This window comes from Phocoena sinus, chromosome 10, assembly GCF_008692025.1.
Source record: "Phocoena sinus isolate mPhoSin1 chromosome 10, mPhoSin1.pri, whole genome shotgun sequence".
NCBI classification, from domain to species: domain Eukaryota; kingdom Metazoa; phylum Chordata; class Mammalia; order Artiodactyla; family Phocoenidae; genus Phocoena; species Phocoena sinus.
Genome location: NC_045772.1, coordinates 64,944,099 through 64,968,203, shown reverse-complemented (window position 1 = coordinate 64,968,203; position 24,105 = coordinate 64,944,099). Strand labels below are relative to the sequence as shown.

The following is a 24,105-nucleotide window of genomic DNA, read 5'->3' as shown; positions in this document are numbered from 1 at the left end:
GTGGAATTTCTGAACTTTAGAAGCTGATTTAATCTCTCATAGGCTCCACTGTTGAATACTGTAAAGAATTAATAAAACCCATAAGATTATCAGAGCATCAGCCAAACACCTAAAATATTATTAGAAGAAACAATTGTGCTAGCACCAGATAAGTTATTTCAAGCAAACTGAATAAACTCAATTCATTGTTCGATTAGAACTACATTACCATTGTCAAAGACCATAACAGAGACATACAGGGGCCTGGGGGAAGGTAAGCAGATGGAGCAAATTTTGCTTTTATGGTAACCAGGATACCAGTCACTCTTTGCTTGTTGCCTGAAAGACATGACTTGTTTACTAAGACACAAATGAGAAAAATAATCTGTCAAGAAGTAATTTTGGCCCTATGTTTTGCCATATTTGTTGGGCCAAAGCCATATATACACATGGATGCACCTCTCAGAAAGTGTTATTTAAAATATTGCTGTCTTAGAAAGAGTAAACATTTGCAATAGTGGTAGTCCCAGTCCCTGGGATAGTTACTGAAGTAAGGTACTTTCTTTGCCTCTCAGTATTCAAAATATTTTAATTTCTACTTTGTTCTAGCATTTGTTTCTGACACCACATGTTAGATCAAATGTGGGCTCTGTCAGGACAACCTGTACCTCAATGTTAAGAAGGTAAAATCTGAGGAGTTGTGAGTGAAGCACCAAAAACCCCTGCTTTATCTCTTACTCCTGATTAATTATATCATCTTATCTTTTAAATTATATTTCCCTCGTGTTTTGATGATAAGACATGAGCATATTTTTTAAAAATAAATTGAATTTTTCTCTTTGATTTTAGGGGAAAATATTTCAAAAGACAGCGTGTTCCAAGCACGTTGTTGTTGTTATTGTTTTTTAATTACAATTTTAAGGTTGTAACAATTTTATATCAAAATTGAGAAGATAGTGTAATTATTTCACAGTAAAGTATCCTTGTTTTCTTCTTTTGTTTATTAATAAAACATTCTTAGGGTGAAGATTCAGTTTATTACTTTGGGGACTATTAATATCTTCACAATATTGAGACTTCCAACACTTGAACATAGAGTATTTTTTAACTTATTCATTCTTTATTTCAATAATTTTTGTGATTTTATATTTTAGCATATTTTCAGGTTCACAGCAAAATTGAGAGGAAGATACAGAGATTTTCCATTTATCCCCACCCCCACTCATGCATAGCCTCCTCCACTATCAATATCACCCACCAAAGTTATACAAATGTTACAACTGATGAACCTACAATGACACATCATAAACAACCAAAGTACACAGTTTACCTTAAGATTTACTCTTGGTGTTGTACATTCTATGGATTTGGACAAATGTATAATGACATGTATCCATCTGTATTATACAAAGTAGTTTCACTGCCCTAAAAATCCTCTGTATTCTACCTATTCATCCCTCCCCTACCTTAGCCCCCGGCAATCACTGACCTTTATACTGTCTCCACAGTTTTGCCTTTTCCAGAATGTCATACATTTGGAATCAAAGTATGTAGCTTTTCCAGTTTGGTTTTGTTCACTTAGTAATATGCATTTAAGGTTTCTTCATGTCTTCCCATGACTTGCTAGCTATTTTTTTTAGCACTGAGTAATATTCCATTGTTTGGATGTACCACAATTTATTCATTTCCCTACTGAAGGACATCTTGATTACTTCCATATTTGGGGAATTGTTAATAAAGCTGCTATAAACATCCATGAGCAGGTTTTTGTATGGACATAAGTATTTAACTCCTTTGAGTAAATACCAAGGAGCATGATTGCTAGATTATGGTAAGAGTATTTTTAGTCTTGTAAGAAATATCAAACTGTCTTCCAAAGTGACAATCCCATTTTACAGTCCCACCAGTAGTGAATGAGAATTCCTGTTGCCCCACATCCCTACCAGTATTTGGTATTATCAGTATTTTAGATTTTGCCTACTCTAAAGGGTGTCCAATGGTTTCTTATTTTTGTTTTAATTTGCATTTCCCTGATGACATACGATGAAGAACACCTCATCATGTGCTTATTTTCTATCTGTATATCTTCTTTGCAAGGTGTCAAAGTATTTGGCCCATTTTTTAATTATTTTTTTATTGTTGAGTTATAGGGATTTCTTTGTATATTTTGGATAACAGTACTCTTTCTGATGTGCATTTTGCAAATATTTTCTCCCAATCTGTGACCTATCTTCTCATTCTCTTGACATTGTTCACAGAGAAGAAGTTTTTAATTTCAATGAAGTCTGGTTTATCAGTTATTTCTCTCATTAATCCTGTCTTTGATGTTGTATCTAAAAAGTCATAGCAATATCTAAGGTCTTCTAGATTTTCCCCTATGTTAACTTCCAGGATTTATATATTTTGCACTTTACATTTTGTTCTGTGATCTATTTTGAGTTAATTTTTGTGAAGGGTGTAAGTTCTGTGTTCAGATTCTTTTTTTTTGCACGTGGATGTCCAGTTGTTTCAGTGCCATTTGTTGAAAAGGCTATCTTTGCTCCATTCTATTACCTTTGCTCCTTTGCAAACATCAGCTACTACATATATGTAGGTCTATTTCTGGGCTCTTTATTCTATTCCATTGATTGATTTGTCTGTTCTTTCACCAATGTCTTGATTGCTGTAGCTTTATAATAAGTCTTGAAGTCAGGTAGTGTCAGTTTTGGTTCTCTAACTTTGTTTTTCTCCTTCAGTATTGTTTCTGTTATTCTGGGTCTTTTGCCTTTCCATGTCAACTTTAGAATCAGTTTGTCAATATCTACAAAGTAGCTTTCTGGAATTTTGATTGGGATTGCACTGAATCTATCTATCAAGTTGGAAAGTACTGACATTTTGGCAATATTCCTATCCTTGAACATGGAATATCACTACATTTATTTACTTCTTCTTTGAGTGTGTTCATCAGAGATTTGTCATTTTTATCATAAAGATCTTGTACACATTTTGTTAGATTTATACTGAAACATTTCATTTTTTGGTGTCAATGTAAATGGTATTGTATTTTTACAACTGTTGACATGAACAATCAAATTCCAACTGTTCATAGCTGGTTTTTAGAAAAGCAATTTTTTGCATATTAACCTTGTATCCTGCAAATTTGATGTAAATTCCCATTAGTTCCAGGAGTATTATGGTCAACTTTTTGGATTTTCCACACAGATAATCATGTCATCTGTGAGTAAAGACAGTTTTATTTCTTCCTCCCTAATCTGTATATCTTTTATTTCTTTTTCTTGTCTTATTGTATTAGCTATAACTTCCAGTATGATGTGGAAAAGCAGTGGTGAGAGGGAACATTCTTGCCTTGTACCTCATCTTAGTGGGAAAACTGAGTTTTTCAGCATTATGATACTATCTGTGTCTTTAACTCATCAGAGGCTATCTATAAATAATATTATACAACTTCATATATAGTACATTACACTTCCATTTCCCCCTTTCTGTCTCATGTTCTATTTTTGTCATACATTTTAATTCTACACATATTATATGCCCCCAAATGCACTATTACTATATTTGCTTTAAGCAGCCAACTATGTTTTAAGAAGATTAATAAATGAGATAAATGCCTTTTATACTTACTTACATGTTTTCCATTTTGGGAACTTTTGTGTATATCTAAATTTCCATCTGGTATCATTTGTCTCCTGCTTGAAGAACTTACTTTAACATCCTTGTAGTAAATTCTACTGACAATGAAGTTTTTCAGCTTTCCTTTGTTTGAAAAACCCTTTATTTCATCTTAAGACATTATCAAGTGTCCCCTTAGGGAAGAATTATCCCCTTTTGAGAAACTCCTTGCTAGAACTAAGGTAGAACTAAGAAAATAGTTCAAAAAACATGTCAGAAAAATCAACAAAAGAAACAAAGTAGAGCACTAGAAAATTATCTACCTAATACAAAAGAAGGTAGAAAAGGATGAAAAGAGGAACAAAAAAGACATGTGATATAGCAACAAATGACAAAATGGCAGATTTAAGTCTAACCATATTGATAATTATATTAAGAGTAAATTGATTAAACAGTGCAAGCCAAAGTCTGATATGGCCAGACTGGATTTTAAAAATTAGGTCTAGGGCTTCCCTGGTGGTGCAGTGGTTGAGAGTCCGCCTGCTGATGCAGGGGACATGGGTTCGTGCCCCGGCCCGGGAAGATCCCACATGCCGCGGAGCGGCTGGGCCCGTGAGCCATGGCCGCTGAGCCTGCGCGTCCGGAGCCTGTCCTCCGCAACGGGAGAGGCCACAACAGTGAGAGGCCCGCGTAACGCATAAAAAAAAAAAAAAAAAAAAAAAAATTAGGTCTAGCTATATGCTGTCTAAAAGAGAAACATGTTAGATTAAAAGATACAAACAGATTGAAAATTAAAAGGTGAGTTAAGGTATACCTACAAACAGTAACGATATGAGGACTAGAAGTACTGATACATGCTATTGCATAGATGAAACTCAAAACATATGCTAATGGAAATTACCCAATCAGAATAGCAAAAAAAAAAAAAAAAAAAAAAAAAAGAATAGTTGAAGGGACCTCCAGGACAATATCAAGCACGCTAAACGTCTGCATTATAGGGGTCCCAGAAGGAGAAGAGAGAAAGTGGTAGAAAATATATTTGATCAACATATGGATGAAAACTTTTTGAAGCTGAAGAAGGAAACAGATATCCAGGTACAGGAAACACACAGAATCCCAAATAAGATGAACCCGAAGAACCTATGCCAAATAATATCATGATTAAAATGGCAAAAGTTACAGATAAAGAGAATTTTAAAGGCAGCAGGAGAGAAAAAAGTCGCATATAAAGGAACCCCCATAATGCTATCAGTTGATTTTTCAGGAGAAACTTTGCAGGCCAGAAGCAAGTGGCATGATTGATTGATTGATTTATGGCTGCATTGGGTCTTCATTGCTGCACACAGGCTTTCTCTAGTTGAGTCAAGGGGGGGCTACTCTTCATTGTGGTGCACGGGCTTCTCATTGCGGTGGCTTCTCTTGTTGTGGAGCAAGACCCTAGGTGTGCGGGCCTCAGTAGTTGTGGCACACAGTCTCAGTAGTTGTGGCGCACAGGCTTAGTTGCTCCACGGCATGTGGGATCTTCCCAGACCAGGGCTCAAACCTGCGTCCCCTGCATTGGCAGGCAGATTCTTAACCACTGCGCCACCAGGGAAGTCCTGGCATGGTATATTTAAAGTGCTGAAAGGAAAAAACGTACAACCTAGGATACTCTACCCACAAGGTTAACATTCAAAATTGAAGGAGAGATAAAGAGCTTCTTAGACATGAAAAAACTAAAAGAGTTCATCAATATGAAACTGACCTTACAAGAAGTGTTAAATAGTCTTAAGTGAAAAAGAAAAGCCTACAGTAAGAAATAAGAAATTATAGGCAGAGGAAAATCCCACTGGTAAGGGCAAATATATAGTAAGGCTGTGGATCAACCACTTAAATAAGCTAGTGTGGAGGTTCAAATACAAAAAATATAAAATGGACTATAGCTAAAATAACCATGTAGATATAGACATGAAGGTTTAAAATAGGACATAAAAAACACAAAACATGGTGAGGGGAGTAAAAAATCTAGAGCTTTTTGAATGTATTTGAACTTAAATGACTGTCAGCTTAAATCAAGTAGATATAATTATAGGTCAACATGTATGAACTCCATGGTAACCACAAATCAAAAACCTACAACAGATATACAAAAACTAGAGAGAAAAAAACACAAACACAACACTAACAAAAATAATCATTCTCAAGTGTATATGGAACATTCTCCAGGATAGATCATATCTTGGGCCACAAATCAAGCCTTGGAAAATTTAAGAAAATTGAAATAATACCAAGCATATTTTCCAACCACAACACTATGATAATAGAAATTAATTACAAGAAAAAAAACTGTAAAAAACACAAATTCATAGAGGGTAAACATTATGCTACTAAACAACCAGTGGATCACTGAAGAAATCAAAGAGGAAATCAAAAAATATCTAGAGGCAAATGAAGATGAAAACACACCAATCCAAAATCTAAGGGATCCATCAAAAGCAGTTCTAAGAGGGAAGTTTAGAGCAATACAATCTTACCTCAGGAAACAAGAAAAATCACAAATAAACAACCTAACCTTACACCTAACGCAACTAGAGAAAGAGAAACAAAAAAACCCAAAGTAAGTAGAAGGAAAGAAATCATAAAGATCAGAGCAGAGATAAATGAAATAGAGATGAAGAAAACAATAGCAAAGATCAATGAAACTAAAAGCTGGTTCTCTGAAAAGATAAACAAAATTGATAAACCTTGAGCCAGAAACATCAAGAAAAAAAGGGAGAGGATTCAAATCAATAAAACTATAAAGGAAGAAGAAGAAATTACAATGGACACCACAGAAGTAAAAGGATCATAACAGACTACTAAATGCAACTATATGCCAATAAAATGGACAACCTGGAAGAAATGGACAAATTCTTCAAAAGGTACAACCTTCCAAAACTGAACAAGGAAGAAATAGAAAATATGAACAGACAAATCACAAGTACTGAAATTGAGACAGTGATTAAAAAACTTCCAACAAACAAAAGTCCAGGACCAGATGGCTTCACAGGTGAATTCTGTCAAACATTTAGAGAAGAGTTAAGACCTACCCTTCTGAAACTCTTCCAAAACACTGCAGAGGAAGGAACACTTCTGAACTCGTTTTATGATGCCAGCATCACCCTGATGCCAAAACCAGACAAAGATACCACAAAAAAAGATTACCGACCAATATTACTGATGAACATAGACGCACAATTCTTCCACAAAATACTAGCAAACAGAATCTAACAATACATTAAAAGGATCATACATCATGATCGAGTGGGATTTATCCCAGGGATGCAAGGATTCTTCAATATCCACAAATAAATCAGTGTGATACACCACATTAACAAACTGAGGAATAAAAACCATATGATCATCTCAACAGATGCAGAAAAAGCTTTTGACAAAAATCAACACCCATTTATGATAAAAACTCTCCAGAAAGTGAGCATAGAGGGAATCTACCTCAACATAATAAAAGCCATATATGACAAATCCACAGCTATCATCATTCTCAACAGTGAAAAGCTGAAAGCATTCCCTCTAAGATCAGGAACAAGGCAAGGATATCCATTGTTGCCACTCTTATTCAACATATTTTTGGAAGCCCTAGCCACAGAAATCAGAGAAGGAAAAGAAATAAAAGGAATCCAAAGTGGAAAAGAAGTAAAACTGTCACTGTTTGCAAATGACATGATACTATACATAGAAAATCCTAAAGATGCTACCGGATAACTACTAGAGCTCATCAATGAATTCAGCAAAGTTGCAGGATACAAAATTAATACACAGAAATCTCTTGCATTCCTATACACTAACAACAAAAGATTAGAAAGAGAAATTAAGGAAACAATCTTATTTACCATCACATCAAAAAGAATAAAATACCTAGGAATAAACCACCCAAGGAGACAAAAGACCTGTACTCTGAAAACGATAAGACGCTGTCGAAAGAAAGCAAAGATGACACAAACGGATAAAGATATACCATGTTTTTGGATTAGAAGAATCAATATTGTCAAAATGACTGTACTACCCAAGGCAATCTACGGATTCACTGTAATTCCTTCCAAATTACCAAAGGCATTTTTCACATAACTAGAACAAAAATTTTTTTAATTTATATGGAAACACAAATACCACAAATAGCCAAAGCAATCTTGAGAAAGAAAAACGCAGCTGGAGGAATCAGGCTCCCTGACTTCAGACTATACGACAAAGCTACAGTAATTAAAACAGTATTGTACTGGCACAAAAACAGACGTACAGACCAATGGAACAGGATAGAAAGCCCAGAAATAAACCCACAAACCTGGTCAATTAATCTATGACAAAGGAGGCAAGAAAAAACAATGGAGAAGAGACAATCTCTTCAATAAGTGGTGATGGGAAAACTGGACAGCTACATGTAAAAGAATGAAATTGGATCATTCTCTAACACCATAAACAAAAATAAACTCAAAATAGATCAAAGACCTAAATGTAAGGCCAGACAACACTATAAACCTCTTAGAGGAAAACATAGGCAGAACACTCTTTGACATAAATTGCTGTGATATAAATCGCTGCAATGTCTTTTTTGACTCACCTCCTAGTGTAATGAAAATAAAAACAAAAATAAACAAATGGGACCTAATTAAACTTAAAAGTTTCTGCACAGCAAAGGAAACCATTGGCAAAACAGAAAGACAACACATGGTATGGGAGAAAATATTCACAAACAAAGAGACTGACAAGAGGTTAATCTCCAAAATATAAAAACAGCACATGCACCTCTATGTCAAAAACACAGAGAACCCAATCAAAAAATGGGCAGAAGATATAAATAGACATTTCTCCAAAGAAGACATAAAGATGGCCAAAAAGCACATGGAAAGATGCTCAACACCACTACTTATCAGAGAAGTGCAAATCGAAACTACAATGAGGTATCACCTCACGTTGGTCAGAATGGCCGTCAGCAAAACGTCTACAAACAACACATGCTGGAGAGGGTGTGGAGAAAAGGGAATCCTCCTACAGTGTTGGTGAGAATGTAAGTTGGTACAACCACTATGGAGAACAGTATGGAACTTCCTTAAAAAAACCAAAAATAGAACTACCATATGATTCAGCAATCCCACTCCTGCACATATCTAGAGAAAACCATAATCTGAAAAGACACACATACCCCAGTGTTCATTGCAGCACTATTTACAATGACCAAGACATGGAAGTAACCTAAATATCCATCGACAGAGGAATGGATAAAGAAGATGTGATACATATATACAATAGAATATTACTCAACCATAAAAAAGAATGAAGTAATGCCATTTGCAGCAACATGGATGGACCTAAAGATTATCACACTAAGTGAAGTAAATCAGACAAAGACAAATATCATATGATATCACTCATATGTGAAATCTACATTAAAAATGATACAAATGGGGCTTCCCTGGTGGCACAGTGGTTGAGAGTCCACCTGCCAATGCAGGGGACGGGGGTTCGTGCCCCAGTCTGGGAAGATCCTACATGCCGCAGAGCGGCTGGGCCCATGAGCCATGGCCACTGAGCCTGCGCATCCAGAGCCTGTGCTCCTCAACGGGAGAGGCCACAGCAGTGAGAGGCCCGCGTACCACAAAAAAAAAAAAAAAAATGATACAAATGAACTTATTTACAAAAGAGGAACAGATTTACAGATATGAAAAACAAACTATGGTTACCAAAGGGTAAGTGTATGGGGGGAGGGATAAATTAGGAGCCTGGGATGAACACACAAACACTAACATATATAAGAAGATAACCAACAAGGACCTACTGTATAGCACAGGGAACTCCACTCAATATTCTGTGATAACCTATATGAGAAAAGAAACTAAAAAGGAATGAATATATGTATATGTATAACTGAATCACTTTGCTGTGCACCTGAAACTAACAAAACATTGTAAATCAACTATACTCCAATAAAATTAAAATAAAAAAAGAAAACCATCAAGCCACAAAGAGACTAAAAGTTGAAGAGTAGAACTACAAAACCACCAGAAAAAAAGTAACAAATTGGCAATAACTATATACTTATCAATAATCACTTTAAATGTCAAAGGTCTAATGCTTCAATTATAAAAAAAAAAACAAAACGAGACCCATCTACATGCTGCCTACAGAGACTCAGTTCAGAGCTAAACACACACATGGACTGGGAGTGAGGGGATAGAAAAAGATATTCAGTGTAAATGGAAATGAAAAGAAAGCTGGGGTAGCAATACTCACATCAGAAAAACATTAGACTTAAAGTCTATAATAAGATACAAATAAGGGAATTATATAATGATATAGGGATCAATACAGGAAGATTCTGTAACGTTTGTAAACATACATGTACCTAATATAGGAGCACCTAAAATATAAAGCAAATATTAACAGACGGGGATAAATTGACAACAATACATTAACAGTAGGGGACTTTAAAACCCCACTTACATCAATGGACATATCACCCAAACAGAAAATCAATATGGAAACAATGATCTTAAATGACACATTAGTCCAGTTGGACTTAATAGGTATCTACAGGACATTCCATCCAAAACACCAGAATACACATTCTTTCCAAGTGCACATGGAACACCCTGAAGCATAGATCACATGATAGGCAAAAAAACAAGTCTCAACAAGTTAAGAGAGTAGAGAGTATGCAAGCATCTTTTCCAACCAAAAGGGTATGAAACTAGAAATCAATTACAGGAAGAAAAATGTAAAAAACACAAGTGGAGATTAAAAAAAAAAAATGGGTCAAAGAAAAAACCAAAGAGGAAATCAGAAAATATCTTGAGACAAATGAAATTAAAACACAACTTACAGGAGAGTAAATCCAAATGGTTAACAAACACAGGAAAAATCATTAACACTCACTGGTAGTAAGGGAAATGTAGAATAAGCTAAACAAAGACACCACTTTGTACCCACCAGAAGGCAGAAAGTGTTTTTTTTAATGTTTTTTCATTTTTTTTTAATTGAAGTATAGTTGATTTAAAACATTGTGTTTCCAGACGTGAACCTGCCCACTAGAGAGACAAGATCCAGCCTCATCCAGCACAACACAGGCACTAGTCCCCTCCACCAGGAAGCCTACACAACCCACTGAAACAACCTTAGCCACTGGAGACAGACATCAAAAACAACGGGAACTACGAACCTGCAGCCTGCAAAAAGGAGACCCCAAACACAGTAAGATAAGCAAAATGAGAAGACAGAAAAACACACAGCAGATGAAGGAGCAAGATAAAAACCCACCAGACCTAACAAATGAAGAGGAAATAGGCAATCTACCTGAAAAAGAATTCAGAATAATGATAGTAAGGATGATCCGAAATCTTGGAAGTAGAATGGACAAAATGCAAGAAACAGTTAACAAGGACCTACAAGAACTAAAGATGAAACAAGCAACGATGAACAATGCAATAAATGAAATTAAAATCACTCTAGATAGGATCAATAGCAGAATAACTGAGGCAGAAGAACGGATAAGTGACCTGGAAGATAAAGTAGTGGAAATAACTACTGCAGAGCAGAATAAAGAAAAAAGAATGAAAAGAACTGAGGACAGTCTCAGAGACCTCTGGGACAACATGAAACGCACCAACATTCGAATTATAGGGGTTCCGGAAGAAGAAGAAAGAAAGAAAGGGACTGAGAAAATATTTGAAGAGATTATAGTTGAAAACTTCCCTAATATGGGAAAGGAAATAGTTAATCAAGTCCAGGAAGCACAGAGGGTCCCATACAGGATAAATACAAGGAGAAACACGCCAAGACACATATTAATCAAACTGTCAAAAATTAAATACAAAGAAAGCATATTAAAAGCAGCAAGGGAAAAACAACAAATAACACACAAGGGAATCCCCATAAGGTTAACAGCTGATCTCTCAGCAGAAACCCTACAAGCCAGAAGGGAGTGGCAGGACATACTGAAAGTGATGAAGGAGAATAGCCTGAAACCAAGACTACTCTACCCAGCAAGGATCTCATTCACATTTGATGGAGAAATTAAAACCTTTACAGACAAGCAAAAGCTGAGAGAGTTCAGCACCACCAAACCAGCCTTACAACAAATGCTAAAGGAACTTCTCTAGACACGAAACACAAGAGAAGGAAATGACCTATAGTAGCGAACCCAAAGCAATATATAAAATGGAAATAGGAACATACATATCAATAATTACCTTAAATGTAAATGGACTAAATGCTCCCACCAAAAGACACAGATTGGCTGAATGGATACAAAAACAAGACCCTTATATATGCTGTCTACAAGAGACCCACTTCAGAACTAGAGACACATACAGACTGAAAGTAAGGGGATGGAAAAAGATATTCCATGCAAATGGAAACCAAAAGAAAGCTGGAGTAGCAATTCTCATATCAGACAAAATAGACTTTAAAATAAGGACTATTAAAAGGGACAAAGAAGGACACTACATAATGATCAAGGGATCGATCCAAGAAGAAGATATAACAATTGTAAATATTTATGCACCCAACATAGGAGCACCTCAATACATAAGGCAAATACTAACAACCATAAAAGGGGAGATCAACAGTAACACATTCATAGTAGGGGACTTTAACACCCCACTTTCACCCATGGACAGATCATCCAAAATGAAAATAAATAAGGAAACACAAGCTTTAAATGATACATTAAACAAGATGGACTTAGTTGATGTTTATAGGACACTCCATCCAAAAACAACAGAATACACATTTTTCTCAAGTGCTCATGGAACATTCTCCAGGATAGATCATATCTTGGGTCACAAATCAAGCCTTGGTAAATTTAAGAAAACTGAAATTGTATCAAGTATCTTTTCCGACCACAACGCCATGAGACTAGATATCAATTACAGGAAAAGATCTGTAAAAAATACAAACACATGGAGGCTAAACAATACACTACTTAATAATGAAGTGATCACTGAAGAAATCAAAGAGGAAATAAAAAAATACCTAGAAACAAATGACAATGGAGACACAACGACCCAAAACCTATGGGATGCAGCAAAAGCAGTTCTAAGGGGGAAGTTTATAGCAATACAAGCCCACCTTAAGAAGCAGGAAACATCTCGAATAAACAACCTAACCTTGCACCTCAAGCAATTAGAGAAAGAAGAACAAAAAAACCCCAAAGCTAGCAGAAGGAAAGAAATCATAAAAATCAGATCAGAAATAAATGAAAAAGAAATGAAGGAAACAATAGCAAAGATCAATAAAACTAAAAGCTGGTTCTTTGAGAAGATAAACAAAATAGATAAACCACTAGCCAGACTCATCAAGAAAAAAAGGGAGAAGACTCAAATCAATAGAATTAGAAATGAAAAAGGAGAAGTAACAACTGACACTGCAGAAATAAAAAAAACCATGAGAGATTACTACAAGCAACTCTATGCCAATAAAATGGACAATCTGGAAGAAATGGACAAATTCTTAGAAATGCACAACCTGCCAAGACTGAATCAGGAAGAAATAGAAAATATGAACAGACCAATCACAAGCACTGAAATTGAAACTGTGATTAAAAACCTTCCAACAAACAAAAGCCCAGGACCAGATGGCTTCACAGGTGAATTCTATCAAACGTTTAGAGAAGAGCTAACACCTATCCTTCTCAAACTCTTCCAAAATATAGCAGAGGGAGGAACACTCCCAAATTCCTTCTACGAAGCCACCATCACCTTGATACCAAAACCAGACAAGGATGTCACAAAGAAAGAAAACTACAGGCCAATATCACTGATGAACATAGATGCAAAAATCCTCAACAAAATACTAGCAAACAGAATCCAACAGCACATTAAAAGGATCATACACCATGATCAAGTGGGGTTTATTCCAGGAATGCAAGGATTCTTCAATATACGCAAATCTATCAATGTGATAAACTATATTAACAAATTGAAGGAGAAAAACCATATGATCATCTCAATAGATGCAGAGAAAGCTTTCGACAAAATTCAACACCCATTTATGATAAAAACCCTCCAGAAAGTAGGCATAGAGGGAACTTTCCTAAACATAATAAAAGCCATATATGACAAGCCCACAGCAAACATCATCCTCAATGGTGAAAAACTGAAAGCATTTCCACTAAGATCAGGAACAAGACAAGGTTGCCCACTCTCACCACTCTTATTCAACATAGTTTTGGAAGTTTTAGCCACAGCAATCAGAGAAGAAAAGGAAATAAAAGGAATCCAAATCGGAAAAGAAGAAGTAAAGCTGTCACTGTTTGCAGATGACATGATACTATACATAGAGAATCCTAAAGATGCTACCAGAAAACTACTAGAGCTAATCAATGAATTTGGTAAAGTAGCAGGATACAAAATTAATGCACAGAAATCTCTGGCATTCCTATATACTAATGATGAAAAATCTGAAAGTGAAATCAAGAAAACACTCCCATTTACCATTGCAACAAAAAGAATAAAATATCTAGGAATAAACCTACCTAAGGATACGAAAGACCTGTATGCAGAAAATTATAAGACACTGATGAAAGAAATTAAAGATGATACAAACAGATGGAGAGATATACCATGTTCTTGGATGGGAAGAATCAACATTGTGAAAATGACTCTACTACCCAAAGCAATCTACAGATTCAATGCAATCCCTATCAAACTACCACTGGCATTTTTCACAGAACTAGAACAAAAAATTTCGCAATTTGTATGGAAACACAAAAGACCCCGAATAGCCAAAGCAATCTTGAGAACGAAAAAAGGAGCTGGAGGAATAAGGCTCCCTGACTTCAGACTATACTACAAAGCTACAGTAATCAAGACAGTATGGTACTGGCACAAAAACAGAAAGACAGATCAGTGGAACAGGATAGAAAGCCCAGAGATAAACCCACGCACATATGGACACCTTATCTTTGATAAAGGAGGCAGGAATGTACAGTGGAGAAAGGACAGCCTCTTCAATAAATGGTGCTGGGAAAACTGGACAGGTACATGTAAAAGTATGAGATTAGATCACTCCCTAACACCATACACAAAAATAAGCTCAAAATGGATTAAAGACCTAAATGTAAGGCCAGAAACTATCAAACTCTTAGAAGAAAACATAGGAAGAACACTCTATGACATAAATCACAGCAAGATCCTTTCTGACCCACCTCCTAGAGTAATGGAAATAAAAACAAAAATAAACAAATGGGACCTAATGAAACTTCAAAGCTTTTGCACAGCAAAGGAAACCATAACCAAGACCAAAAGACAACCCTCAGAATGGGAGAAAACATTTGCAAATGAAGCAACTGACAAAGGATTAATCTCCAAAATTTACAAGCAGCTCATGCAGCTCAATAACAAAAAAACAAACAACCCCATCCAAAAATGGGCAGAAGACCTAAATAGACATTTCTCCAAAGAAGATATACAGAATGCCAACAAACACATGAAAGAATGCTCAACATCATTAATCATTAGAGAAATGCAAATCAAAACTACAATGAGATATCATCTCACACCAGTCAGAATGGCCATCATCAAAAAATCAAGAAACAATAAATGCTGGAGAGGGTGTGGAGAAAAGGGGACACTCTTGCACTGCTGGTGGGAATGTGAATTGGTTCAGCCACTGTGGAGAACAGTATGGAGGTTCCTTAAAAAACTACAAATAGAATTACCATATGACCCAGCAATCCCACTACTTGGCATATACCCTGAGAAAACCAAAATTCAAAGAGAGTCATGTACCAAAATGTTCATTGCAGCTCTATTTACAATAGCCAGGACATGGAAACAACCTAAGCGCCCATCATCGGATGAATGGATAAAGAAGATGTGGCACATATACACAATGGAATATTACTCAGCCTTAAAAAGAAATGAAATTGAGCTATTTGTAATGAGATGGATAGACCTAGAGTCTGTCATACAGAGTGAAGTAAGTCAGAAAGAAAAAGACAAATACCGTATGCTAACACATATATATGGAATTTAAGGGGAAAAAATGTCATGAAGAACCTAGGGGTAAGATAGGAATAAAGAGGCAGACCTACCGGAGAACGGACTTGAGGATATGGGGAGGGGGAAGGGTGAGTTTTGACAGGGCGAGAGAGAGTCATGGACATATACACACTAACAAACGTAGTAAGGTAGATAGCTGGGGGGAAGCAGCCGCAAGGCACAGGGATATTAGCTCGGTGCTTTGTGACAGCCTGGAAGGGTGGGATGGGGAGAGTGGGAGGGAGGGAGACGCAAGAGGGAAGACATATGGGAACATATGTATATGTATAGCTGATTCACTTTGTTGTAAAGCAGAAACTAACACACCATTGTAAAGCAATTATACCCCAATAAAGATGTTTAAAAAAAAAAAAAAAAAACAACAAAAAAAAAAACATTGTGTTAATTACTACTGTACAGCAAAGTGACTCAGTTATATATATATATATATATATATATAAATGTTCTATTTCATACGTTTTAAATGATCTGTAACAACTATATCTGGAGAGTATGTAGGGGAAAACTACACCTATTCACCACTTAGGATGTGTGAACATTCCAGAAGGCAATCTAGCAACATATATTCAAATTAAAATACATATCCACATTGATTTTAGAATCTCATTCCTGAGAATCACCCCCATATAAATAAAAACATCCAAAGTTTAAGGATTTACATACAAATATGTTTATTGTTATTTAACATAAACAAATATGTTTATTGTTATTTAACATAAACAAATATGTTTATGAACTATTACTCATTATGACAAAAATCTGGAAGCAAAGGTAATGCCCAACTAAAAGATAGTTGTATCGATTATCCTTACCATGGAATATTAGGCTATGATTTGAAAAACTAAATTAGAATTAAACCATTTGACCTAGATTAATATGCCCCTGGTATTGCTGAATGAGAAAAACAAGATAAAACCTACATATTTAAAGGGAGTTTAAAAAACAGAGCAGCCATGTATATGTAAAAATGAATGTGTATGTAAAAATGAATATATATGTATATATGAGCACTCATATATGATTATATGAGCATGGAGAAAATTGTGAAAGAAAATACTTTTAGTTGACATGGGTTTATGGAAAAGGAGGTGATGTAGTTGGAGGGAGAATAGAAATTAGGGAAAAGGGAGGTAAGTAAAGAAGAAAAAAATAAGACTGGACCACCATGAAGCACTATACATGAAATGATCTCATAAAATTATGTATGTGTCTTTATGTATATAAAGATATAAAAATTAATTTTAAAATGTCAAGTCCACACTCCTTGGCTGAACATACTTAAAATAATTTTTCACAAATTATCTCCATATTTTTGAAATAAAAATTAGTGGGTTATTATTATTTTAAATTCAAATCTCCTAATGATCTTTTCTGATTGTCCATTTCAGCCCAAGTCATGTTAATTTTGAGTGCTGGAAACTAATAGAGTAACAGGAAGGGATGAGCATGAGAAGAATCATGTGTTTTTTCCATCAGGAAAGGAAGAGCTTGGGTGAGGAGAGCACTGTGGAGGTAGTTTTGAGTGGTTTGGAGGTTTGGTATGCTGTCCTCAAACCCTCCCAGGTATGCGCTCAACTCTTGATCGGTTCTATCTGCAGCCCAATATGATAGTTCATTCTCACAGGGTTGTAATTCAGCAAGCCAGAGAATCAACCTCTGACTCTGGCTTTAGGTCATCTCTACGCCGCAAGCAGTAAGGTCAAACTTTCCAGATTTGAACTTGTCTTGCTTGAAATTATCCTTCGTTCTTAATATTTTTATCCCCGCCCTATCGAATGACAGCAGCAACTTCTTAATCACTATAGTTTCATTCTCGGTGGGTGCGTGATTTTAGGTAATCACAGTGGTAAGTATACACCTGCCACTGAATAGCGTGGTGTATATGTTCCCATCAGAGACTATAAATAGAAGATTGGCTATCTTTTGCACCTCCCTGTATATTAATTAATCAAAAATAATCCCACTGGGGGTCAAGTGAAGGACATAATTCAATTTTTAGTGCCAATTTGAGTACCAGTTTGACTTTTGTTTCCAACCAACATAATTTGAATTTGGTTCTCACTAATAAAGAAAAGGATGTTCTGCAAAGTACCAGACACAAGAAAGGGTTTGTGAAAATGGACTCTGGATTCAGACCTACTGGTTTGAAATTCCAGTTCCCTTCACCTGTAGTCAACTTTTCTGGTTCTCAGTTATTTATTTGTAAAACAGGAGTAATAGTACTTAGTCCATACAAGGTTGTTGAGATAAAGAGGATTATATGTGTAAAACACTTAAGATAAGGGTCTTTATTAAAAGTTTGCTATTGTTATTTTGCTTATTGAAAAACTTCCTGGGAGGAAGCCCACTGGGCATGGAATCACTGGAGATCTCAGTAGCAGGAGAGCCTGGGCAGTCTCTTCTTAGGAGGCAGGTATAGAATGATTGGCGTTTCGTGGGTCACATGATCTCCTTGTGGTGAGTGTGGGGACATGAGGCACCATGGGGAATCCCACTGGTCTACACAGAAGGGGAAGTGTTAATTTCCCTAAGCAAGAGTGGTATGCAGTTAAAGTAGGCAGGATAAAATCATGCTGGGCAGGCAAAAGTAACAGGTGTTCTCTACAACACAAATATATAAACAATATGTTGTAAAATTACCTGACCTACTTCTCATCCTCTGAAGAGGGCTAACCACTAATCATCCTATGAATAGAGCCTGCTGCCTTCTTAAGCATGTATGAAGATTCTGACACATACATATCTTTTAACATCTGGCATGATGGTCAATCAAGAAATAATCCCTTGTTTCTAAGAACACTACTTGCAAGCTGTGATCAGACCAGTATTATATCAGTGAATGGAAGTCATCCTTCAATACAATCCTCATGTATTGAAGGATTTAAGAACACTTCTAATAAAGATGTTTCTAAGAATGCTAAAAAACCTTAATTTCCAGTTATGTATTTTGTTACAGAGTAGTTTAGCTTCTCCATGGTCCTGTTCCTCTGGTCCTCTATGTGAAACAGTTAACATATCTTCTGAACATTCTTCCGATAGCTGCCTTCACCTCCTTGTTCTAGATGAGGGGATTCAGCATGGGAGTGATCACACTGTATTGCAAAGGGAAGATCATCTCCAGGGGGAACCAGAGGTTGGCAAGGAGATAACTGAGGAAACCTGAACCATAGAACAGGATCACTGCAGTGAGGTGGGAAGAGCAGGTAGAGAAGGCCTTGCTTCTGCCTGCGGTGGAGCTGATGCTCAGGATGGCGGAGACAATGCAGATATAAGAGAAGAAGATTAAAATGAAGGTTCCAAAGAAACGGACGACAGAAGAGCAGAGCAAGAGTGTGAAATTGGTGGAGGTATCAGAGCAAGAAAGATGGAAGAGAGAAGACAGCTCACAGCTGAAGTGGGGAAGAGTCTGGTCCTCACGATAGTCTAAATTGACAGCAGAAGGATGTTGATGAGAGCATCAACAAAGGCCAGGCCCCAGGAACCCCACACCAGCCCAATACAGAGCTGGTTGTCCATCACCTGGCCACAGAGCAGAGGGGAGCTGATGGCTACACAGCGATCATAGGCCATCACAGCCAGCAGACATGCCTCAGTGCCCCTGGTGGCAAACACAAAGAAGGTCTGAGCCAGGCAGCTCTCTACAAAGATGGTTTTACTTTCAGAAAGTAGATTCTCCAGCATCTTGGGGACTGTGACAGATGAATGGCAGAGGTCCAGAAAGGAGAGCTGTCCCAAAAAGAAGGACATGGGCGTGTGGAGGTGGGGATCAACTCTGATAACCAGCAACATTACCAGGTTCCCCAACAGGGTCAGGAGTAAATCATCAGAAACAACATGAAGAGCAGAATCTGGTTGAGGGTCAACAGAAAACCCAAGGAGGATAAACTCACTGAACACGCTCTGGTTTCCCATAGTGATAAAAAGATTTACCCTAGGAATCCAAGAGAGAAAGACATTAAAACTCCTTCTGCACCTCCCAATTACCCCACTGACTTAGCCCTCTTGTTCATATACATCATTTCACAACATACTGAAAACCACGTTCACATATTCTTAAGCTAACTTCGTAATCATCATGATAACTTTGATATTGCTGGATGGCATTCTACCACCCCTCTATCAACTCCCTATGTAAATCTGTAGACCCTCGTCTTATGTCTCTAGAGGTTTCTTTCTTTCATTTTTAAGATGGGTACTAATACAGAGAACATTTTGTATAGTCAGTGGAAATAGAGAATTTATTGATGCAGCAGAGTAAGAGGTAAACAGCAGAAGTGTAGTCCTTGAGAAAGGGAAAAGGAATGAGATCCAGAGAGCACAGGTGGAGTTTTGTCCATAGATAGGCTCTTTATCTTTTGTAAATAGGAGGGAAGTTACAGAGAGTGGGTACTGAGGCAGCTAGCTTGGAGGATTTTATGGCTGAAATAGACAGACTTTCTGATTGCTGCAAAGTTTCTGAAGAACTGTGAGATGAGACCATGAACAGAGTTTGCCTATCTATCTACCTACCTATCTATCTATCTATGTATGTATCTGTGTGTGTACGTATGTTGTGTGGTTTTAGTGAAGTGGCGGTAAGGGACTTTGATGAACCAAGAATACAAAACTCAGGTATACCAAGCAGAAAACTATTTACTAAGGAAATACAGTAGGATTAACTGGTGATATATTTGCCTATTTGAGATTCTGGAACCAATCTGGACAAGTGTGTGGTAGTCACGGTAGTATTTAGATGCTTAAGCACATGTGTGGAGCAGACAGATATTTGGCTTTAAATGGGGTTTGTTTTTTCCAGGCACGTGCAGTGATAAAGAAAAAAAAAAGGGGGTAGGGAAGAAAAGCATGCTTACAAAGTGAATGAATCACAGAAACAAGGCTGTGCAAGGAATTAAATGGGGGGCCAAGCAGAGGGGTATGGCTAGAGCAAAAGTCATACAGTCATTGGTTTGGGTTTGAAGAATTGCTTATGTAGGAACACTAGGTTAAGCAAATTTTAAGATTTGGAGATAGTCGTTAGATAGAGGGATGCTTGAAATTCAGACTTTGTAGGTATAAGGCCTCCTGATGACAAAGTGATGGGCATGATTGTGGGAGTAGGTGGCCAAGATGAGGTAGAAGATTCAGTCGCTGGCCCCACAGAGGACAAAGTCTAGGTTGCTGAGTTAGTGTGGTGAGGACTTTTTTCCTGTTTTGTTTTTGTTTTTTAATTTTACTCCATTTTCTTTAATGATTAATTATTTGAATTGCAGATTTAAGACTGTGGTTGATGAGGAGAGAGTTTAAGGCATGAAGAGTGGCAAATGTGTTCCTAATGTCCTACCATATCCCTATCTGGGCTGCTCTCAGCTGCTCCAAGATAAAACACAGGCTTTATGCCTGAGGTTCAGTAAGTGCAGTGGCATGTTGCCAACATCTGGCAATTTAGAAACAGACATGTGTTGTATAACCCAATTGTGTCATTTACTATCTGTTTAACTTTTGTGATATTGTTTGTTCTTTTAAATCATAATTTTTCCACGTGTAAATTGAGTAAACTTGGGGGAAGTAATATATATCTTACATTTGGAAGGACTGAATTAGCTTATACATAAAGAGCTGGAAACAAGATTTCTGACATAATTATTAATGCATACCAGAAAGAGGAAGAAGAAGAAGGGTATTTCAGAGGAGCAGATCAAAGCATGTTAGGGAAGAGATAATATGAAGCCGTACTGCAGAAGAGCTGTCCCTAGACCTGGAAGCAGTGTTTAGCTGGAGAACAGTGAGGAGATGAGAGTCTTCAAAGGGAAGCTAAGTCTCTTAGGAAGCAAGAAGAGAGGAAGCGAGTATAGGGAAGAAAGAAGTACCTCAAGGAGTAGGTTAGGAGGGGACAAAGCATCAGAGGATTCAGTAGAACATTTTCATACTCTTGGCTTCTCTTGGTGGAAACAGTATCCTGGAGCTTTGAGTCAATAGCTGAAGAGACCAGAGATCAAGTGATATTCATTAGAAAAAGATGTAGCATAACTTCCCAACTCTGGGAATAGACATAGTTTTCTTTCTAGGCAGCTGAGAGGGGAGAAGAAAAGAAATATATTAGCTCAGGCTCCAAAAAGCATGTCATTTGTAGAGAAAGTGTTCAGAATCTTATTTGAACTCTTACCCCATCATGGCTTTGAAGAAAAGACAGGAGAAATATCTTGAAATTTTCAAGTTCTTGACAGGTTGTACTAATTTCTTTTACAGTGTCTCAAGCTTATGTGAGTCAGTGAGTACAAGATCATGAGTTCACACATTTTCCTCAGTGACTCTAAATATGTTGCTGATGGTGTTATCTGAACAAAGGATTCTGATGTCTAGACAATTAAAAGAGCAGTTGGTTTAGGCTGAACTAAGGAACCCAGAGGACTGGTTCAATAATCTATATCCCTAGAAGTTACAGCTTGAAGCTAAAATCTAGACTCATTTGCTAAGAAGCTTGAACTTTTAAAAAGACATAAGGGATTTTCTCATTTGTGAGCTTTGCAACTTGTGAACTGAAACAATCAACTTGAACTCCTAGATAAGCCTTCCTGCTAGTCTGCTGGGAACCGAAAAGAGGAAGGGTAGGAGAAGGGAATTTGGAACGTGCGAAGAAAGCCAGAATTTTCCCTTAGGGACATACAGGCCATGTGGACCCTCAGAGGATTCACTTGGGATCTGAAACTAGACTCACAGCTAACCTCCAGGTTAGCTTCTCATGTGTACGAGAAATTCAACTGGATTTAATGTTAATCAGTATTAATATTAATCAAGTGAGGTAACTTTTAAAAATTAGTATTGTATTATGCAAGGAATAGATGATGATGGTAAAGTGTACAAGCTGAACATAAGCTTCAATAGCTTTCCTGTGATTTCCCCTATTCTTATTTCTCATAGATCAGGGAGCCAGTAGGGGAGAAGTATCCAGTTGTTAAAGATATCTGGTCTAACTACACCCAGAAAATATCCATAGGAATCAGAATGGTGCTGGCTCTATGAAGTACAGGAACAGCAATGACATTTTTTGATGCCAAGGAATTACTGTTATCTCAAGGGCTAATATTAAGTAGAGGTCAAGAGGTTTTCATAATTTACTGTATGCAGTTACCTGGGTAAATGGCCCCATGTCACTTTAGTAAGGCTGGAAGAAAGGTTCTTGTGTACATCTGTGTAAAAGTATTCATTGGGACACCATTTATAATAGCAAAAAATTGGAAACACCACAGATACCCATAAGTAGAGACTGGACACTCACACGATGGAGTACTTTTAAGCTGTAGAAAGGAATAGGAAAGATCTCTATGTATTGCTATGGAGCGATATCCAGGATATATTGTTAAGTAAAGAAAGCAAAATGCAGGGTGGTCTAAATAGTATGCTAACTTCTGAGTAGCAAGCACACACCCATGTGCATACAATACACACAGTTTAATTTTCAAAAAAGAAACACTGGAAGTATAAAATAAAAACAAAAATGATTACATGTAGGAGGATGGAGAAAACAAACAGGGTGGGGGAAACAAGGATGAAAGTGACACCGCTTTGAATGTACTTTGTTTTATAGTATTGACTTCTGAGTAAAACTTCTGAATTTTATAAACTAAAAAAGATTAAATTTAAAAATCCTAAAATTAAAAACTAAACAAATGAGCTTAGCTGTATATCAAAGTAGTGACATAACCACAATGGAAAAGAATTATTTCAGCTGACCTTAGATTGTAGAATTTTGACTGGGCTGACTCAGTGAGAGATTATTTCATTCAGTAGTATTATTAGTAGTAATAATATTGGTATTGTTTTTGAAACTATTAGATGTACATTTGAAAGATAAAACAAATATTATGCTAATATTGTTAGGAATATATATATTTCAGCACAAGAACTACGTGAGACAATATAAAATCAAATAGAGTCTTTGTAATCTTAAATTTGAGTTTGAAATATTTATGAACTTGTTACATTGTTTTCTGCTTTAAAAGGCTCTGTCCATTGAAAAAGCCTAGAAGTTATGATACAGTAGTAGTGATCACCTATGGTACCCTGAGTTTGGTTTCCAAATACTATTAAAGGAACTAGGATTCTTTAGAAAAATGGCTGATTACAGGTTTAGGACAGGAAGTGCACATAATAAATCTGGGATTTTTTTTGTGTGTGCCAGAAAGTAAGAAAGGCATCAAAGCCTATTATCGTCATCAGAAGGTCACAGCAACCAGCCCACAGGCCAAAAATGGAGTATTCTAATGAAAATTAACGACTGAAATTGATTAAAACACATGAATATGTAAAAAGACATGATTTAATGACAATGTAAAAATCAATCATTCAATTAATCAATTGATAAAAGAACAGAAAGAGAAAACTCATTGGACATCAATGGAGGCTGCACTGAAAGTTACAATTTAAAAAAATGAAATAAGTGTCACTTAGGACACTTAGGACAACCTAAGTGTCCATCATCAGATGAATGGATAAAGAAGATGTG

General features: G+C 36.6%; 1 pseudogene; it reads right to left on the bottom strand.

Moving 5' to 3' along the window:
- Nucleotides 1-18,618: 18,618 nt before the first annotated feature.
- LOC116761186 lies at nt 18,619-21,770 on the bottom strand (annotated as a pseudogene).
- Nucleotides 21,771-24,105: the final 2,335 nt, after the last annotated feature.